This window comes from Eretmochelys imbricata, chromosome 17 (genome assembly GCF_965152235.1).
Source record: "Eretmochelys imbricata isolate rEreImb1 chromosome 17, rEreImb1.hap1, whole genome shotgun sequence".
Classification (NCBI taxonomy): Eukaryota; Metazoa; Chordata; order Testudines; family Cheloniidae; genus Eretmochelys; species Eretmochelys imbricata.
In genome coordinates, this window is record NC_135588.1 from 3,420,199 (window position 1) to 3,439,996 (window position 19,798).

At 40.9% G+C, this 19,798-nt stretch overlaps 1 protein-coding gene across 4 annotated transcripts in view; it reads left to right on the forward strand.

Annotated features, from left to right (window-relative positions):
* The window catches only part of PIGL (phosphatidylinositol glycan anchor biosynthesis class L), a 109,026-nt gene that overhangs the window by 12,738 nt on the left and 76,490 nt on the right, over positions 1-19,798 (forward strand). The gene's annotated exons all lie outside the window — the stretch shown is intronic.

Consider the following 19,798-nt stretch of genomic DNA (forward strand, 5'->3'; position numbering starts at 1 on the left):
CATTTTAATCAGGCCTTGCATATTACAACAATAGAGTAATTATAGAGATGAAAGATCACAGGTTTTGTCTCATTTATGTTGTGATCCTAATATTAAAAGAAACTGAAATGACTCTCTGAAAGTCTGTGATCTGAGTCAGGAGAGTGTAATTATGACTTTGGTAGAAAGTGTAACAGCTAATCATTTTAACACAAACAAACTCAGCTAACATTTCTACTGCCATGATGTGTCTAAAATGGCAGGCACATCAGGTGCTGGAAATATCTACGGAAGTGGACAGAGCTGGCTCACAAATTGTTTAGCTCTCATATAATCAACGAAAGAGATCCTGATTTTTGCCAAAAAAGCTTTCGTTCCTCCAGTGTGTTCTAGTGTCCATGCCAGACTCAGCTTAAAGTCTAAATTGCTTTGATTAATTTCCAAGGGAATGATCCACTTTAAATCATGTAATGGCAGCTCTATTTCATGAGCCTTCAGACAGACAGACCTACCCATATATCGCAAAGAGCAAATTCAAATTACAAATTTTCTAATCCCATTGAGATGTCAGTTCTCTTCTCATCAATACTATATAGGCAATTTCTGTGCCTGGGGTTCCTGTTAATGTGCTGAGTATACATAGGGAGTCATTACTCAGAGAGATTGTCCTCATAAGATGGAGGAGGGTTACCAAATGATCTTGAACCACTGAGCTAATTTTCATAATGTGGAAGTTTGTTACTAGCTGAATGGTAGAATGCAACTATAGAAAATGCTACACAATTACTAAGGCCTTACTGCTTCCAAGGGGTGTCTCTTTAGACTGCAGTATTTGGAAGACCAATACAACCCCATTATCAAGCCAAGTGATCATTCGGCAGTATTGCCAACCGCAAATGTTTCCAAACCATGAGACTGGCTTGCCAAAAATCATGAGATTGGCTTTAAAATCATGAGATTATGTAAAAATAATAGATTTGGGATATTCTGTTTATTGGGCTTCTGGTTTTTGAGCTTGTGGCTCTAATGAGCCTCTGCTATACTGAGAAAAGCTTTTAGACGTGAGCGCTTCAGTGCAATTTAGCTTTCCCAGATATTGTAAGACTGTACCATCCCTGCTTTCAGGCACTGAACGGAGATGTTAATGTGGTGATGTGAACTGGGATGGTCTTGTAATCGGCTTGTTCACAAGTAAATCTCGATCAATCCGTATGAACTGGTGCTAATCACAGGCACGCCTGCCTCCCGCCCCACACCTCCTACCTCTGTAGCAGACTGGAACAGCACCAGTTAAATGGATTGTAGATCAGTCCTTCTCTCTGAATTCAAGGCCTTTATGTCTAAGTTCAGGCTGACAGGTAAAACAGCCTGAGGTGATGTAATAGAAACCAGGAATATATTATCAGGTAGCCAGTCATATTTATTAATTATGATTTCCTAAGGTGATAGCAAAGTATTTCCTGGGTGATTTCTTTCTTGGGAGGAGAATTCTCATTTAGAAAACCAAAACACCACTGAAGAGAATGCTGTTCCCCTGATTTAATTTTTTTATATGTGTATCTCTTATATATTACTAAAATACTGCTGAAGGTGGAGTAGATCCAGGATCACAAGTTCTATATCTGCCCTTGGTACAGTAAGAACAGTGAACTAGAATGGATATTTCAAAGCCATAAGTAAAGATCAATGTCTGACTTTGGTGCAGTAGCTGTTATTTCAACAAAGCTAAAGATTTCCCCAAAGAATCATAAAAACACCGGCAGCAGAAACCTCAATTTTGTGATAAGTATGCCGTTCACTGACCACAAGACTGTGGCTAGCAATAAAGAAAGCTAAAGCTCTAACCTGTCAGGCATAATTTTAGGATGACAAAGGGCATCTTTTAAAGCTCATGAAATATAACAGTTTTGATACATTCGCTCAACTAATTTACCTGTAAATATAGGTCCTGAGATTGCAACAATGTGTGCCTCACCTCATGGTATATGGAAAGTATTAGCATGTAATTGACCTAATATGAGTAACTAGTTAAGTTCCCATTAATGCAGGGCACATCTGCCAAGGCTCTGGCTGACTGCCAGTCTGCGGTGTCAGATGTAAACAGGAGACATTTTCTAGGTTGCTTTCACCTTCTGTTGAGGATTAGCAAAAAATAATTCCAAATCTTCTCCTTTTGCTAAGGGAAGTTTTGTTGGCTTCTGGCAAAAAAAATACCAAGCCTCTAACTTTATGCAGACAGTCGTGCTGGACAGAAGATACAATCGACTGGCACCGCTTTAATGTAACAATGTTTGGCCCAAACTTGTGCTGCGAAGAAAATAATAGCTGGGATTTGTGTAAACTAGAAGACATTCCACTTAAAGTACAAACGCTTGTACTGCAAATAACACAAGACCTGCTTCCAAGTTTCCATGGAAATTCCATTTCTTACTTATTTTTTACTATTCCTCTCCAGTCCAAAAAGGGTTCTGATTAAACAGTGCAGCACATTTGCCCAGGCAAATCACAAGGTTTCTCCAGGTTTGAGATCAGGTTGCTGAGAGGCTCAAACTCATTTTTCATGTAATGGTTCATTGTTGTTGGATCTGGTTTTTTGTTTTTTTTTTCCCCTACCAAGGTGAACACATTTTACTGCACTTCCTCCTGTTTCATTTCTAACGAGCTCCTCTTTTTTGGAGATTTGGTGGAAGGAAGCGACTCTGTAGGATCATGGGGAAAATATATCCTGAAGTAAATAGTGTGTGTGTCAGATTTTGTGATGATCAGAAGAATCTAAAAAGTGCTCAGAGGATAAGCTTATGTAACTGAAAATGTGAACCTTTGGATTAGGATTTGAAAATTTTTATCCAAAAGTAATGCATGTAAATAATAATGTGTCAGACTCTACCAATTTAGTTTTATTGTGTTTATCTCAGTTGTAGATGGCCTTATTGATTTGAATTGCTCTAATGTGCCTAATGAACCAGTGCTGGAGACACACACAATATAAATATGATTAATTACTGTGAGTTAACAGGATCTGCCTAAGAGATGAACAATAAAGCATGCCAGTGGAAAAGAACAGGGGTGAAATCCTGGCCCCATTGAAGTCCCACATGAAAAACTCCCATTTGATTTCAGTGAGCCAAAATTTCATGCCAGCTCTTTCCTTGCTCCTTCTCAAACCTAAGGCTTTCTCACTGGGTGTGTTTGTGATTTTTTGGGGAGGGTGGGAAGGGTCTCCTCAATTTCCTCTGCCATTTCCTTTTTTCTGACCCCATGATCTGGCCAGGGAAGACAGCACATTGCTCTCTCTTCAGTTTACCAACTTATACCTTAAATTGGGCAAAAGGAGTCACTAGAGAGCAACATGAGACCCTCTTTCCTTGGACTCTAGTTTGCATCGCTTTCAACACATTAAGGGCAGTAGGAATTGACTGTGCTCTGTACCTGGCAGGATCAGCCCTGAATACTGGGTGGATAGACTGCTAAACCACTCCCTCTAACCCAGCAGTTCTCAGACTGTGGGTCAGGACCCCAAAGTGGTTGCAACCCGTATTTAGTGGGGTCACCAGGTCTGACTTAGATTTGCTATGGCCAAGGGCCGAAGCTGAACCCCGAGCCATACCACCTGGGGTTGAAGCCTGAGGGCTTCAGCCTTGGGTGGCTGGGGTCAGGTTACAGGCCCCCTTCCTGGGGCTGAAGCTCTTGGGCTTTGGTTTTGGGCCCCCTGCATGGGGCGGTGGAGCTTGGGCTTTGGCTTTGGCCTCCCATCCTGGGCCGTGGGTCTTGGGCAGGCTCAGGCTTCTGTCCCCACTCCTAGGGTCATGTAATAATTTTTGTTGTCGGAAGCAGGTCGCAGTGCAATCAAGTTTCAGAGTCCCTGCAATGGGGTACTCTCCAGGAGCGCAGTTCAGTTTATGCTATCTTCCACCTTCAATGTTGCCATCCTGACCATGCACTATTAAAGTCAATGGGATTTTTGCTATTAAGTGATAAGAAGAATTGCATCAGTTCCAATGGCTGCATATTTCCGGGAGGAATTAAGTGTTTTCTATATCCATTATTTACCTCACAATAGTGCTGAGAAGCTTCTTTAATATTTGTAAATATTTCTTTAATAAGGATATTTGTAGTAAGGATTAGAGATCCTCAGGTGAAAGGTGCTGTAGAAATTCAGTGTATTATAAAGTAAGCAACCTCCTGGTTTGAGACTATTTCATAATAACCCCATTCAGCTGAGTACAGTTTTGTTTCACCTTTATTAGAAAACAGCCTTTGTTAAGCAAGTGATTTGTTGAGACCTTATGTGATCGCTTCAGACAGGTTTCACTTAAATGTGGTGTAGGACTCTTGAAATTTGTATTCAGTTTTGTTTTGGGGAGGCATTGTAATAATATGTGGTTTAAAAAAAAAAACTGATTTGTCTGTATCATTAAAGGATCTAGGCCAAGAGTTTCAAAAATCGATGCCTAAAATTATTCTACTAAATCCTTATTTAGGCTTCTAAATAAATGGCCTGATTTTCAAAAGTGCTGGGCATACAGCACCTGCTGAAATCACTGGCAGCACTTTTGAAAATCAGGCCATTTATTTAGGTGCCTAACTTCAGTCTCCTAGTTTTGAAAATCTTGGTCCTATTGATAGTTCGGTTTTTTTAAGCTCTTTTTGGGGTTAGGAAGCTGTCCTTTGCCCACTTTCTTTATTACTTTCCAGTGCAATGGCTTTGTTTTAGTAAGTTTTGTTTAACCATTTTGTCATAAGTTTGATGTTTTTCCCAGAATAGAAACCTGCCCCTTTGACTTCACTGGGGCTCTTGTGAGCCCATCTCCTTTCTCAGCTTTCCAGCATCATTAATTTCCTTGATTTTTCACAAAAGAGAAGGGGCTGTGGCAAAAGGGGTAGCCACCCTTTCAGTGTTAAAGGGATACGTCCCCCACATCACCCCCTGGGAGCGATGAGCTCTCATTTATCAGTCGGGGCTTTTCAAAATATGTGAGAACCCCACTTCAGATGTAAACACAGACCTTGTCAGACCCTGTTTCTGTAGAGTCACAGCAGGGCTTAATATAGAGCGAGTAAGCTAGCCAAAGAGGCCAAAAGATCTGACTAAAAGCAGGGGGGAAGTGGAGGAGAGTTAATAAAAGACAAAGGGAGTTTGTAGAAACCTAATCAGAACAAATGCAAAGAACCACATTTTTTACTTCTATGACTTCAGCTTGTTAATGCTCAAGATTATTTTAGCAAAGTACTGGTAAAAACTGCTAAACACTGAAACAAAATATTAAATAATCAATATAGAAAGTTGCGATGGAAAAATCTGTTAGACAACTAGTCCATAGTCCCTCCCTCCTCCCCCGGCCCATGTAGGGTTAATAATAATTGAGTTGAATCAAGGTAGTCAGCCCTGGTAAGGCAATATTAAGAAAACCTAACAAATGTGCTTTAGAAATCTAATAAAGTTGGCCTTTGCCTTCAGGGCAGAGGGCATGGGGCAGGAAAATCCACTAACTTCCTGTTTTTAAGATAGCGATAGAAATCACACACAGACCCCCTCATTGTTTATTGTGGTAACTGTTAAAGCCTTGAGATTTTGTAACTATTGTTGATTTTGATCTCCCCACAAGTATTCTATGTGCTTTAAAGATATGTAGAAAACAGGTCCGAGCTCTGCCTGTCATTCTCTGTTTTCATCTTTCTGTGACACAAACAAATGAACTTCCCAGGAACTAACAGGATCCTCTGTTTTGTTAACTTAATCAACTGTGCCCCTGAGGAGAGGAGTGTCTTTTTGGTTTTGCTGATTTCCAATAGACTACTCAGGGTTTCAACTGCTGTCCTCCTCCACTGAATATAGCCACGGCAGACTTTTTTGATGATGCCAGTAAGTTGTCCACATGGACACTGTGAAGGCCGCAAAGTGACAGCGAGAAATGCTATGAAAAATGGTAGGTTTCAGAGTAACAGCCGTGTTAGTCTGTATTCGCAAAAAGAAAAGGAGTACTTGTGGCACCTTAGAGACTAACCAATTTATTTGAGCATGAGCTATGAAGTGAGCTGTAGCTCACGAAAGCTCATGCTCAAATAAATTGGTTAGTCTCTAAGGTGCCACAAGTACTCCTTTTCTTTTTATGAAAAATGATGTGCTAAATTTAAATTCTACATTGTCACAGTGAAAATAGCCCCTGCTTGGTACAGTAACACATCAGTAAGACCAAGTATTCCAGTCCGAACTTGCAGCATTGTCCAGTGCTCAGAGAAGCAGGGCCAAGAGTGAGGATTCCCATGCTCTATTCCCAGCTGTGCCACTGATTTGCTGGTTTCAGAGTGGTAGCCATGTTAGTCTGTATCAGCAAAAAAAACGAGGAGTATTTGTGGCACCTTAGAAACTAATAAATTTATTTGGGCGTAAGCTTTCATGGGCTAAAACCCACTTCATCAGATGCATGCAGCGGAAAATGCAGTAGGAAGATATATATATATACAGAGAACATGAAAAAATGGGGGTTGCTATACCAACTCTAACAAGACTAATCAATTAAGGTGGGCTATAAGTCACTTGTCCTTTCTGTCCCTCAGTATTTTCATCTGTGAAATGGAACTCATGTTTACTTATCTGCCTCGCAGGAGGCATGGGGGGTGTTGGGTGTGTGGCTTAATTAATGTTTGTTAAGTACTTTGAAATACATTATTATTCTTCCAAAGGTAGCCACAGACAGGCTGAGATGCAAAAGGAGGTGGCCTGGCCTTTGTCATGGAGATAATCTGAGTGTAAAGCATATTTGTTCATGAATGGAAAGTAGTAAATCATAAGGAAAGGTATTCCTGTGGCATAGAACTGGTGTAACTCTTAAAGGCCATATATACCATTCCATTTTATGACCACATTCACTTACAAAACCAGAACTGCTTTGGGAAGCAAACCTTACATGTTTTCTTAGCTGTTGGTGGTGGTAATAATTCCTGTTGAGTTGGATGACTTCATACAGAATTATTAAGGCCAAAGGTTCATGTGCTCCTCTGTACTCTCCTTGATGTTGATTAAAATGCAATTATAGCCCAGAGCTGAAAATGCTTGTGGTTTCTTGGAGCTATTGGTGCTCTACTTTTTCTATGAAGGTAGTTGCTTTTATTGAATCTGCCTGTCCCCATCAGGGCTGCCTGATACCACTGTTTTCTAGCAGCATAGTGTTACATGGGATAACTGGCTCCCTTTCCCTCTGAGATTGACACAATCACCTCTGTCATATATCGAACCCCATTGGGTTTGCAATCCCACATCTGTCTCCTAAACTGGCTCTTGCTTTTCCATTTACCAGTGCAACACGCTGTTGCTACTTTGCAGTAAAGATGGGGCTGAATATAACCATGCCTGTGGAATGGCTCCATAGCATGTTTAAAAAGTCCAGCAGGATGATTAGAAATCCAGCAATAATTAAAATAAATAACAGTAAAATATTTACATTTATGTAGCCCCATTACTCCAAGGAGCCAGATTCCTTTAAAAACTCTCATCGGTATGTAGATCGTTCTGTGGCCATTCACGGTCTCTGTATTGTTTTCTCTGTCCACTTGGTCCTTAAGATCCAGGTATTATGCCCCATTTCTTCCTCTGTTTTGGACAGGAAATGAGGAAGAAGACTGTATCCTACTGAAGCCGCAGGGGGAATTTAGGGAGCAGGGTAGAGATGCCCTTGTGGGAATTTGGTCAGGACACAATATTTTAACATCCCAACTCTTGCAGAAACTGCCATGGGATGTTTAATGGTCAGGACTCCTGTTTTATCTCTCATCATAGAAGTACCTCACTTCTGAGTAGTGTTCAGGATGTTCTCTGGGATCCTGTTATGCAGATAGAACTACACAGGATCGTTTCAGAGGACAAGACAAGATGTCACGTTTATTATAACACAATTTGATTTACGACCAATAACTAATATCTAATACCTATGTACACACACACACACACACGCGCATCAAATGTTCTGCAGCTGCTAGATAGTTACCAGTCCTGAATGTAGCTTGAGTTCGTGGCTTGGGTTCGTGGCTTGTGGCGGCTAACTGGCCAGGAAAGCTGGGCACAAGGAAGGGCTGGGTCTCTGTTGGGCATGCACCGATGCCCTTCCATGTTGGCAGCAGAGTGTTACCCTCCAAAGTCTTCCATCTCACCCATCCTTTTTGTAGGCTTTAGTTTGAATCCAGAGTCTATAGGTCTTGCTGTGTCACGCTGCCTCTGGGTTCGGGGTGATTGATCACCCGTCAATTGTAGACATGACTTTCAACCTGGGACCTGGCTTTGATGTTTCTTCAATTGTACTTCTGTTCTTTTCTTTTGAGGGTGGACTCTTCTTGCTTTGTCAGGGCTGTTGTCTGCATCTTCAGTCCTTGGTGTTTACACTTTATTTCATCAGGACAGGCTGGGGCTGGAGGTTGATTCCATCATCCATACATACCTCATTCACACATCTAAACTACACTAATAAGATTACATCAGGGTTTTGCAAAATGAAGATTGCAGCAGGGTTTACAAAATGGAGTTAGCATTTTAAAATGGAGTTAGGGACAAGTTAAAATGGAGTTTGAGTTACAATATGGACAAGTGTAAGGAATGGCAAACAGTGAGCAGAAGTTACAATGTTGAAACAGTGTAAGTTTCAGTGATTTAAGCAGCAATTGGATTGAAAGTGAAACTCAATTAGCCAGTTATTGAGGTACCTGGTTTTATGAATGAATGTAGTTTCATTCATAAAACTTTACTTATGAAGTTATATTAATAAAGTGAACAATTAAAAACAATTTCATTGATCAGTTCTACATTGTCTCACTCTGCTCTGCCTCTTTGCTTCCTCCAGCACTGCTCTCTCCAATGCCCTGTGTTGTGGCAATACTGCCTCTGTCTGGTGGGGGTAGATAGCGGTCCTATTTGTCAGCACATGGTTCGCTGGAGGGCAACACAAGGTGTTCCTCATGCTAAGCTGAACACACTGCCTCCCCTGTGTTCCTAGTGCACCATCTGTCCTGTATCTAAAATTATCCTCAGCTCCACTCCTTTCTATTTCATCCAGCGTATTCAAAATATTACTGAAATTGTTTATCTCCATCCAGCCCTATAGAACTTCTACAATTGGCCCAATTAAAAGAGTTAATTGGGAAGCACCAAATTACTTGAGATGGACAGTCATCAGATTAAAGTTGTTTTCAACAATTATACCCAAGAGTCTCCTTTTAAACTTGACTCATTGTAACAACCTATTTATTTTCCCAGTTATGTTGTGAAACAGTAAAGCATGTTTTGCCAACAGTCCCCAACTACAAACACAAGGAATGACAGCTGCAGAATGAAAAGTGCTTCCCTTCCACACTTGGAAGATTTGCTACATTTACAGTATATGCTGCAATGTTTGCAAACATCTCTGCTAGAGACTCCTGTTAGCATCTACCTGAAGTGACAGCACACCTACCTTGGTGTTGGGATGATTCAACAGAGAACATAAAATGGTCCCAGTCAGCAAGATCTTTCCTTAAGGGAATAACATTTATAACAGGCAATCACAATGCATTAGCATAAGCAGAAAGAGTAAACAGAAAATTCCCTAGCCTGGGATTCAACCCAGCCCTGTAAGCCCCTTGGCTAGAAAACTTACCCAGTGGGGGGAAAAAGACATAGATACCTATCTTTCTCTTCAATAGCCACTCTTATTGTCCTATTCCAGTGCTTGTGCAAAGAGTTTGAGTTAACTCCTTGTTCACCAGGAGCCATGTAGTTCCCTTGCATCTTATCAGCTCTGTTTTAATAAGGTCCCAATTACATTATGAAATGAGCAATTGCAAGGTCCAGGGCTATAGCACAGTCCAGTTCCATCTACACTGCACGACTGAACTGCATGTTTACTGTGTCGAGCAGCTACCGTGTTGCAAACAGGGCTGACTTTATGCAATGTGCAGTTATTCACACCCCCAGTTCAATCCAGTGAGGTGCTGAGCTGCCTCCATTCCCATGGTGCTCAAGGGTCAGAATTCTTAGAGGATTTGGCCCTTCCTTCTAGTTAATGTATTTGTTCATTTGTTTGTTCGGGAAATTGTGGAGATTATCTCTGTGCTGCCACATAGACTCTGGGAGTCTAGAAGTATATAGCTCTGCCCAGAAGCCTTTATTATTAATGCTGTATTCTTCATGACATTGAAACAAATCTCTTGTTATAGTGCCTATTTATCGTTGTCTAACTTTGGTAGATACGAGAGAGTCATTAGAGATTTTACTGTTTATAGAATAACCTTGGGAGAAGAGCCTTGGGAGTGAAGCTCTTATTAGGCCAGTTAATGGCTAAAGATTATCTGTTTTCAAGTATGCAGCATGATGTTGAAGACAGTAGAGCTGCTTTTAACCACGCAACCCACTGTGTGGCCAAGTGCCAGCAACATCATCCCGACTTTCTTCAGTTTATTTTCAAAATTCCCATTAAAAACACAAAGCATCTCCTGAGTTGGCCATAGTGCCCCTGAGGAGTGGGTGGACGCACATTGCAATATTCTCAAGTAAACCCCTCTCCAGCTGAGTAAAGGAGCAGAGATGATGAGCTCCAGAAGGAGGGTCTCCTCAACCCTGGGGCCTTTGAGAGGGGGAGTAAAGGGTGGGGAGAATGGAGGAAATTCCTTAGAGCTTCCCATCACCCTGAAAAAGTTGCAAAGCATTTAATCGGGGACTTTTCCAGTTCTTTTATTTAAAGAGACAATGTTGGGTTAAAAATCATATTTTAAAAATGGTTGACTGTGTACATTTCACTCATCTGGGATCAGAGAATTAGACCAGGGTCTCATGCAGCAGTACAAATTCAGGGTTCAGACTGGAGCCACGGCAGAAACTTTTTTCTTTGGGATTTTAGTAGCAATGTTTCTGTTGATCCTGAGTTTTATTAAACCTTATCTTTACAAAGCCTACCTCTTGACCTACATGGGGCCTAACTGTTTCTTATAGTAGCCCTCTCTGATCTGGAGAATCTTGCACAAAGCTTATCTCAGACCTGTATTTCTTTCCTTAGGGCACTTCCTGGTCCAGTTGAAGTCAGTGGGAGTTTTGCCATTGACTTCAATGGGACAAAGATTTGGGATTCTAGCAGTCAACTAGAGGAGACAAAGTCTTGCTTTAGAAATGTTAGTGTAGATAGAGTTGGAAAAGTGACTATACGATGGACATTGCAAAAAATGAATTTTCTCATAATGACCTTCCTGTTCCAATTGTCTCTGTTTACATACAACTCAAACATTGGTTTGTCTAACTGCCAGCACTGCAGACAGTCTGGGATCTGAAAATCCAGCTGTGTCTTTCTGCCCCCAACATCCTTACCAGGAATAAAGGTTCTGCAGTTGGGATTTGGCTAACATAGTTGATGTGTGAGCCAGAATTGAATCCAGCCTGTTCTTCCCCTGAAAAGCAATAGGAATAAAACTTTTTTCTGTCAATAACATGAGCAGATACAACTCAAAGCCCCACAGGAAGTAGATGGGTTGAGTGAGAAGATGCCCTTTTTCTGTAGTCACTTTTCAGATTCTAGCCAATGTTAATAATGAGGCTTTGGAGAACTTAGGCTCTTGTTTCTTCAGGAACCTTTAGGGGGTTTACCTATGTAAAATGCTGCAACCCTGGAATAGACTGAACTATGTCTCTCATTGAAACAGGTACATAGTCTCTAGATTTCCCATTCATCACTTTCAATTTAACAGAAAGAACCAATGCTAGTTGCTGGGTTTTAACTGGTCTCTTCCGAGCCAGTACTCTCTTAACAAAAAGAAAAGGAGTACTTGTGGCACCTTAGAGACTAACCAATTTATTTGAGCATGAGCTTTCGTGAGCTACAGCTCACTTCATCGGATGCATACCGTGGAATCTGCAGCAGACTTTATATACACACAGAGATCATAAAACAATACCTCCTCCCACCCCACTGTCCTGTCTTAACATCTTTCTCATGTCAACTCAAAAAGTGAGGACAGAGGGGTATCATAAGAACACAAGAATGGCCTTACTAGGGCAGGCCAGTGGTCCATCTAGCCTAGTATACTGTCCTCTGACAGTGGCCAGTGCCAGGTGCATCCAAGGGAATGAACAGAAGAAGAATGAACAGAGCTTCTTGACTGCTCCATCCCCTGTCGTCCAGTCCCAGCTTCTGGCAGTCAGAGGTTTAAAGACACCAGGATTATGCTTTCTAGTGTGCATTACTTTGCATTTATCAACTTTGACTTTCATCTGCCATTTTCTTGCACAGTCACCCAATTTTATGAGATCCCTTTGAAACTTTGCAGTCAGCTTTGGACGTAACTATCTGGAGTAATTTTGTAGCATCTGCAAATTTTGCCACCTTGCTGTTCACCTGCTTTTCCAGATGTTTTATGAATATGTTGAACAGCACAGGTCCTATTACAGATCCTTTGTGGCTCCGTTAATTACCAGTCTCCATTGTGAAAACTGAACATTTTATTCCTACCCTTTGTGTTTCTATCTTTTAACCAGTTACTGATCCCTCTTATCCCATGACAGCTTACTTTGCTTAAAGCTTTTGGTGTGTGATCTTGTAAAAGGCTTTCTGAAAGTCCAAGTACACCAGATCAACTGGATCACCATTGTCCACATGGTTGTTGACACCCTCAAATAATTCTAATGGATTGATGAGGCATGATTTCTCTTTAAAAAGCCATGTTGGCTCTTCCCCAACATAGAACCGTAGGACTGTAAGAGACCTCGAGAGGTCATCTAGTCCACTCCGCTGCACTCATGGCAGGACTAAGTATTGTCCAGACCATCCTTGACAGGTGATGGTCTAACCTGCTCTTAAAAATCTCTAATGATGGAGATTCAACAACCTCCCTAGGGAATTTAGTCCAGTGCTTAACCATCCTGACAGTTAGGAAGTTTTTCCTAATGTCCAACCTAAACCGCCCTTGCTGCAATTTAAGCCCATTGCTTCTTGCTCTATCCTCAGACATTAAGAAGAACAATTTTTCTCCCTCCTCTTTGTAACAACCTTCTATGTACTTGAAAACTGTTATCATGTCCCCTGTCAGTCTTCTCTTCTCCAGACTAAACAAACCAAATTTTTTCAATCTTGCCTCATAGGTCATGTTTTCTAGACTTTTAATCATTTCTGTTGCTTTTCTCTGGACTTTCTCCATTTTGTCCTCAGCTTTCCTGAAATGTGGCACCCATAACTGGACACAATACTCCAGTTGAGGCCTAATCAGCACAGAGTAGAATGGAAGAATTACTTCTTGTGTCTTGTTTACAACACTCCTGTTAATACATCCCAGAAAGATGTTTGCTTTTTTTTTGCAACAGTGTGACACTGTTGACTTATATCTATCTTATTATACACTATGACCACCAGATCCCTTTCCGCAATACTCCTTCCTTGGCAGTTATTTCCCATTTTGTATGTTCCTTCTTAAGTGGAGGACTTTGCATTTGTCCTTATTGAATTTCATCCTATTTACTTCAGACCATTTCTCCACTTTGTCCAGATCATTTTGAATTATAATCCTATCCTCTAAAGAACTTGCAACCCCTCCCAGCTTGGTATCATCTGCAAACTTTATAAGTATACTCTCTATGTCATTTTCAAAATCATTGATGAAGATATTGAACAGAACCAGATGCAAAACTGATCCCCATGGGACCCCACTCAGTATGCCCTCCCATCTTGACTGTGAACCACTGTTAACTACTCTCTGGGAACAGTTTTCGAACCAGTTATGCACCCATTTTGTAGTAGCTCCATCTAGATTGTATTTCCCGAGTTTGTTTATGAGTATGCAAGACAGTATCAAAAGCTTTACTAAAATGAAGATATACCACATCTACTGCTTCCCCCCATCCACAAGGCTTGTTACCCTGTCAAAGAAAGTTATTAGGTTGGTTTGAAATTATTTGTTTTTGACAAATTCATACTGATTTTTACTTATCCCCTTATTATCTTCTAGGTGTTCCCAAATTGCTTGCTCCATTATGTTTCCGGGTACTGAAGTTAAGCTAACTGCTCTGTAATTCCCGGGATTGTCCTTATTTCCCTGTTTATAGATGGGCACTATATGTGCCCTTTTCCAGTCCTCTGGAATCTCTCCCGTCTTCCATGAGGCCCTGGTGACTTGAAGACATCTGACTTGTCTAAATAATTTTTAACTTGTTCTTTCCCTATTTTACCCTGTGATCTTACCTCATTTTCACTGGCATTCACGATGTTAAACATCCAATGACTACTAACATATTGTGTTCATCTGTATGTCTGATAATCCTGTTCTTTGTTATGCTTTCAACCAGTTTGCCTGGTACTGAAGTTAGGCTCACTGGCCTGTAATTGCAAGGATTGCCTCTAAAGCCTTTTTTAAAAATATGTTAGTTTTCCTCCAGGCATCTGGTACAGAGGCTAATTTAAGTGATAGGTTACATACCACAGTTAGTAGTTCTGCAATTCATATTTGAGTTTCTTCAGAACTCTTGAGTGAATACCAACTGGCGCTAGTGACTCATTACTGTTTAATTTATCAATTTGTTACATAACTTCCTCAATTTATACCTCAGTCTGGGACAGTTCTTCAGATTTGTCATGTAAAATGAATGGCTCAGAAGTGGGAATCTCCCTCACATCGTCTATAGTAAAGACTGATGCAAAGAATTCATTTAGTTATTCTGCGGTGGCCTTGTCTTCCTTGAGGTCCTTTAGTACCTCAGTCGTCCAGTGGCCCCACTGATTGTCAGGTGCTACCCTTGGGCTACTGGCAAACTGCCAAGAGAAACCTCTTCTAAGCAAAGTTTGGGGGCCTCTGTTTTATGAAACAAGACTATACACCAGATTGATAGCCTGCTATTTGGAGACAACAAAAATTGGATGTGAAATCCTTCTGAGGAAAATAGAAAGGAGCATAAACTCTGGCAAGTCAAGTGTAAAAGTATAATTTGGCAGGCCAAAAAAGAATTTGAAGAGCAACTAGCAAAAGACACAAAAACTAACAGCAAAAATGTGTTTAAGTACATCAGAACCAGGAAGCCTGCTTGTTCTGAAGCTGACAGCTGAAAGCTGCAATAGGGAACCCTATGACTCAAATTTGATCTGCTGGTTGCACTCGGGCCACTCCACTGTACAGGATTTATTTTGTAGAACTACATAAGGGTTAACCATAGGAGTTGTTTCCTCCTTTCTTTCCCTTAATGAAAACCTGTCTCAGCAGGTGATTGAAAGCCTGTCTGGCTGCTTGGCTAGATGCACTAATGGAGGGTGTTCCTAGACTCTTTCAGAATCAAACCATGCTTCAGAATCTCCATTCCCAAAGTGCCTTAGTCTTTTACTGGAGTGCGTGTTCACCTTGTTCCAAGCTGCAGCATGATCCAAGGCCTGACTCTGAAGTGCCCTGTACAGCGAGACTTCTCATCTATATTCTCTTGGCTGGGTTTTGACACCACACATCCGTTGTTTGTGCATTCTGTGACCATCCCAGAGCTCCCCCAGGCATCCCTGCATATGAAATGTTGTATCACCAAGGAATTTAATCCATTAAAAGTGAACGCTTTAATTAAACAGTTGGAGCAAATACAGTAAGCTCTCATCTTGTGAGCCCATGCCAGATAGTTGGGATTACAAAACTTGGGAAGAACAATGGTCCTTTCTGTAGCTGTTTGACTAAACTATATTGGAAAAGTGAAGCTCCGTTGTTTTTTCCACTAGAATCAATGAAGAATTTATGTTTGCAGAGAAAGAGTATATGGAAAGGCAACATTGCTAGATGGTTAGAGCACAGGGCTGAAAACCAGAAAGCTTGGATTCTCTTCCCAGCTCTGCCAAGCCGTGTGACCTTGGACAGCCCCTCTTTGCTTCAGTTTTCACATCTGATAATTCCTACCTTTTGGGGTGTTGTGAAGATTAATTTGTTACTGTTTTTATATTATCTCGAAGGTGTGAAATTGCTACTTAAATACTAAGTATCGTCACTAGGTTTTTTTTCTTTATACTCAAAGGGTTAATTTCTTTCTGTAAAGAATGAAATCTGATTTAGGTTTGAAATGGGAGCAGGGAAGGCGAAGAATTTGATTCTGCAGGAAACTAGGTCAGCAGGTTTTTATTATCATGGTTGACAGACCAATATGGTTTTCATTTAGGAATGAACTCAGCTGACATTGTGTATGGTCAATTTCCTCTTCCCAGAAACCAATCCTCAAACATCACTCTGTACATTATGGCTTTCACATATCGAACGTAAGGAAATATTTACCCATAGGAGCTCAAGCACTAGTGAGTTTGTAAAACCATTTTTAGAGCTGTCTGTCACAAGTGATCCAGAAGCTTAGAAGGCTCTACTGTATTTGGAGGAGGGGAACAGTAATATTTGAATCTCCTTGGTCACAAAAAGTGTTTGAAGAGGGACCTTCTTGATTTTCATTTTTATCCTGACACATCTACTAATGATGCTTCTTATATCCCATATGATTTATTCCATTTGTTTGGACAGGGTCTGATTCTGATCTCTGTCACACCAGTGTAATTTTCTGGTAACTCCATTGCTGTCACTGGAATTACATCAGCATTATGGAGATCAGCATCTGGCACTATGAACTGCATTTGGCTGGGGCCCATTCTGACATACTTTTCTATCAGCAATGCTATACAAAGTCTTGAATTGCCTGATGTCTTTCAGCCTCTTCTAGACATCACCATTTGTTTACAGATTTCTTGGACATCAAACCCTAGTTAACTGCAGACTTTGGAGTGTATTCTCTTTGTAACTCCCTGTAAATACACATCTGTGTTCTTTATATCTGTTTACTCAAGTAATTCTGGCAGACATTATACACATTTGAGAACTGGGCTCACTTTCTTCACGGATTCTCTTAACTCTGCTAAATAAGGATTATTGAGAACCCCGGTGTCTCTGATTTAAAAAAAATCCACTTTGGTTTGAAATACAGTCATCAGGTAGAGGTGGTGTAGTTTAGAATGGCTATTTTAAATATTTAGGAAATTCTGAGTTTAGGATTTAAGGCTGAATATTATATTTCCAAATTTATGCTCTCATTGTTTTACAAACTTGAATATGATTTAATGGCTTTTCAGCATAATAAAAGCATCTAATTCTGTACTGTACCAGTCTTTATTCAGTTCTGGCACTAAAAAACCCAGACATTTTTGCAAACCAAGTTTGGCTTTTAAAGCTGAACAAGAAAAATACAAGCAGTACTGAGAAGAACAGACAACATTGGCTTGCCAGCAATTCTTGGAAATAATGGAATTTCACAACCATCCCCTACAAATGGGACATTTAGGGGAGGGGAAATCCTTGTGACTTTCCCAGGCAGAATAATGACAATGCAGTACCCAGTGTAAAGGTTTATTATGGTGCAAATGCCTTTCTGGGATTTAAACCAGAGAGAAGAATATCAACTATTTCTTAATGATGATAGCTTAGAAACAGAAGTGCAAGTGAATATGGATCAGAAAGAACCACAAAAGCTCTCCCCTGAGCACACTTTTAATGTGTTACTGGGCTGCAAATTTCTGTCACTCCATGTCTTTAAATGTTTAAATGGTTTCACTGTTTCAGCTGAAACAAATACGATTATGTTAAACTGGAATGGAGAAAGTTGGACTTTGCTAATAAACATTGTGCTTATGTTCAGCTGACATCTGTAACTGAGAACCAAACCATTACTCCCCAAACTGGAATAAGGGCCTTATTAAACCTTTAACTTTCCTAACTGACCTTTAATTGCAGAAACTAGAGATGGAAAAGGTCTCCTAAATAATCCACTCTGAATCCTCTCTTGCTCAGCCAATGGAAGGTTGTCTTCTAGACTTTTGAGGGTGGGCCACACTATATTCTCTGCATAACTCCCATGAACCTTGTAGGCAGTGCTTCCTGTTGCTTATTGACTCCTCTCACCAGTTAAAGTGGACCCTTGGCTGGCTCCTCTTCCAATCCTCCTTAGCAGAGGTCTTTGGTGGCTGTGACATGGGACCCTCAGCCTGGTGTTTTAAAAGCAGGGGAAAGTGTTGAGCATCACCAGGCCTTTAATAGAGATGCTGACATCTCCTGTGGAACAGTAGCATGGGAACTAAGCATGTGTTGGATTCCTTTCTCTGTATAGAGGCTTGCTGGCTCTCAGATAGCAAAGCAATGTAGTCAAATTATAGTACTATAAAGAATTGGAATAAAATCTTACATGTATATGAAGACTCTCTTCCAAAGGAGTCCAAAAGTACAAAAATTTGTAAATTATATACAGATTAGAAGTACTTATGGCACCTTAGAGACTAACAAATTTATTTGAGCATAAGCTTTTGTGAGCTAAAGCTTATGCTCAAATAAATTTGTTAGTCTCTAAGGTGCCACAAGTCCTCCTTTTCTTTTTGCGGATACACGGCTGCTACTCTGAAACCATACAGATTAGAGTCACCACTGCAAATCCAACAGCCTCTGGGATGGAACACAGCAACTGTTTTAATAGCACACTGAGTAACTGCCATGCATCTCAGAAAAATGTCTTCTGTTATATTTTTGTGTTCCTTCAAGTAAATACACTGTTCAGTTCCTAGACTGAAATGCAGAACAACACTGCATCTACGTCAGCAAAAGAACAGATGCTTGCAGCAGTCTGCTTGGTAAACAGATGTCAAATAATGCCAGTGACCAAAATAAGCTTTTTGTCCCCATGTGGGAGCTCTGCTGCATAAATGATGCAGTCTGTGAGTGTAAGTAGGTTATGATGTTCTCTCCCATGGCTAGGGTTAAAGGCCAGGGTAGCTAACTGCCGAGTATTCACTTTGCGGAACAAACATTAGGGCATAAACTACAACTGTTTTTCAGGGAACAATACTGCAGGGTTTTTTCTTGTTATTTTGAAGTTTGTTAGTTTTGAGTTGGTTGGTTTGTCTTTGTTTGTACCTATCTTTACTGTGGAAAATCACTGTTTTAATGGTGAAAATGCGATCAGTAAGGGCATGACTAGGATCCTCAATTTCCCTTCACCTGGGATAAAATAAGTTCAGTCTTGCTTCATTTGTAGATATTATTCCTCCTCAGCATTTTACCTGGTAACAGGCACCATCAGCAGTTTGTTTACGGCTATATATAGGGCAGATAACAGTGTTGTTCTTTGTTTTGCTATGTGGTGAAATGGTACCAGTACATCAGGTAGCTGACCTCTGTCTTCTTCCCAAAACTGGATATATATTTCCCTGTGGCAATCCCTGCCCCCAACAGTAGTCTTATCTTGAACATAACACCTCAGATGGTGGAAGGAATCCGCTGATTTGGAATGAGACTGTATTGCTGGTGAAAGATGCCGGATCGAAAGCCCTCGAAATTCAGAGCACAAATCAAGTACATAGGGAAACCTTCATGCCCTTCCCTCCTGCTCACCTGTGCCTTGACTATAGTGCCTGTAGCCAGGAAGGGACCAGCGTCCACTGTGGTCAATCTTTGCCTCTTTGACTGCCAACATGAAGGCCAGCTGGAGTGTGGATGCTTGCACCAGGAACTGAACAGAGACCCACCAGCTCATTTCCCATACCATCAGATGGTATTGGCTTTCAGTCGCTAACCGTTTGTGAAGGGCTCAGTATTGCAATACCATCACCCAGAGCCACCCAGTGGTAATACTTTATTAGTATTCAATGGACAGCAGTTGCATTTTTGGACCCATGATTCTTCCCTGATCTCCTCCGTCTCCAATTTCACCCTAGTCCACTGTGCACTGGGACACAAGGAGGCCCTGTGGAGCAGTCTAATGGAGGGAGAGAGATTTCAGACTCCCTGCACAGCAGGACAGGGAGGAGGTATTGTTTCATGATCTCTGTGTGTA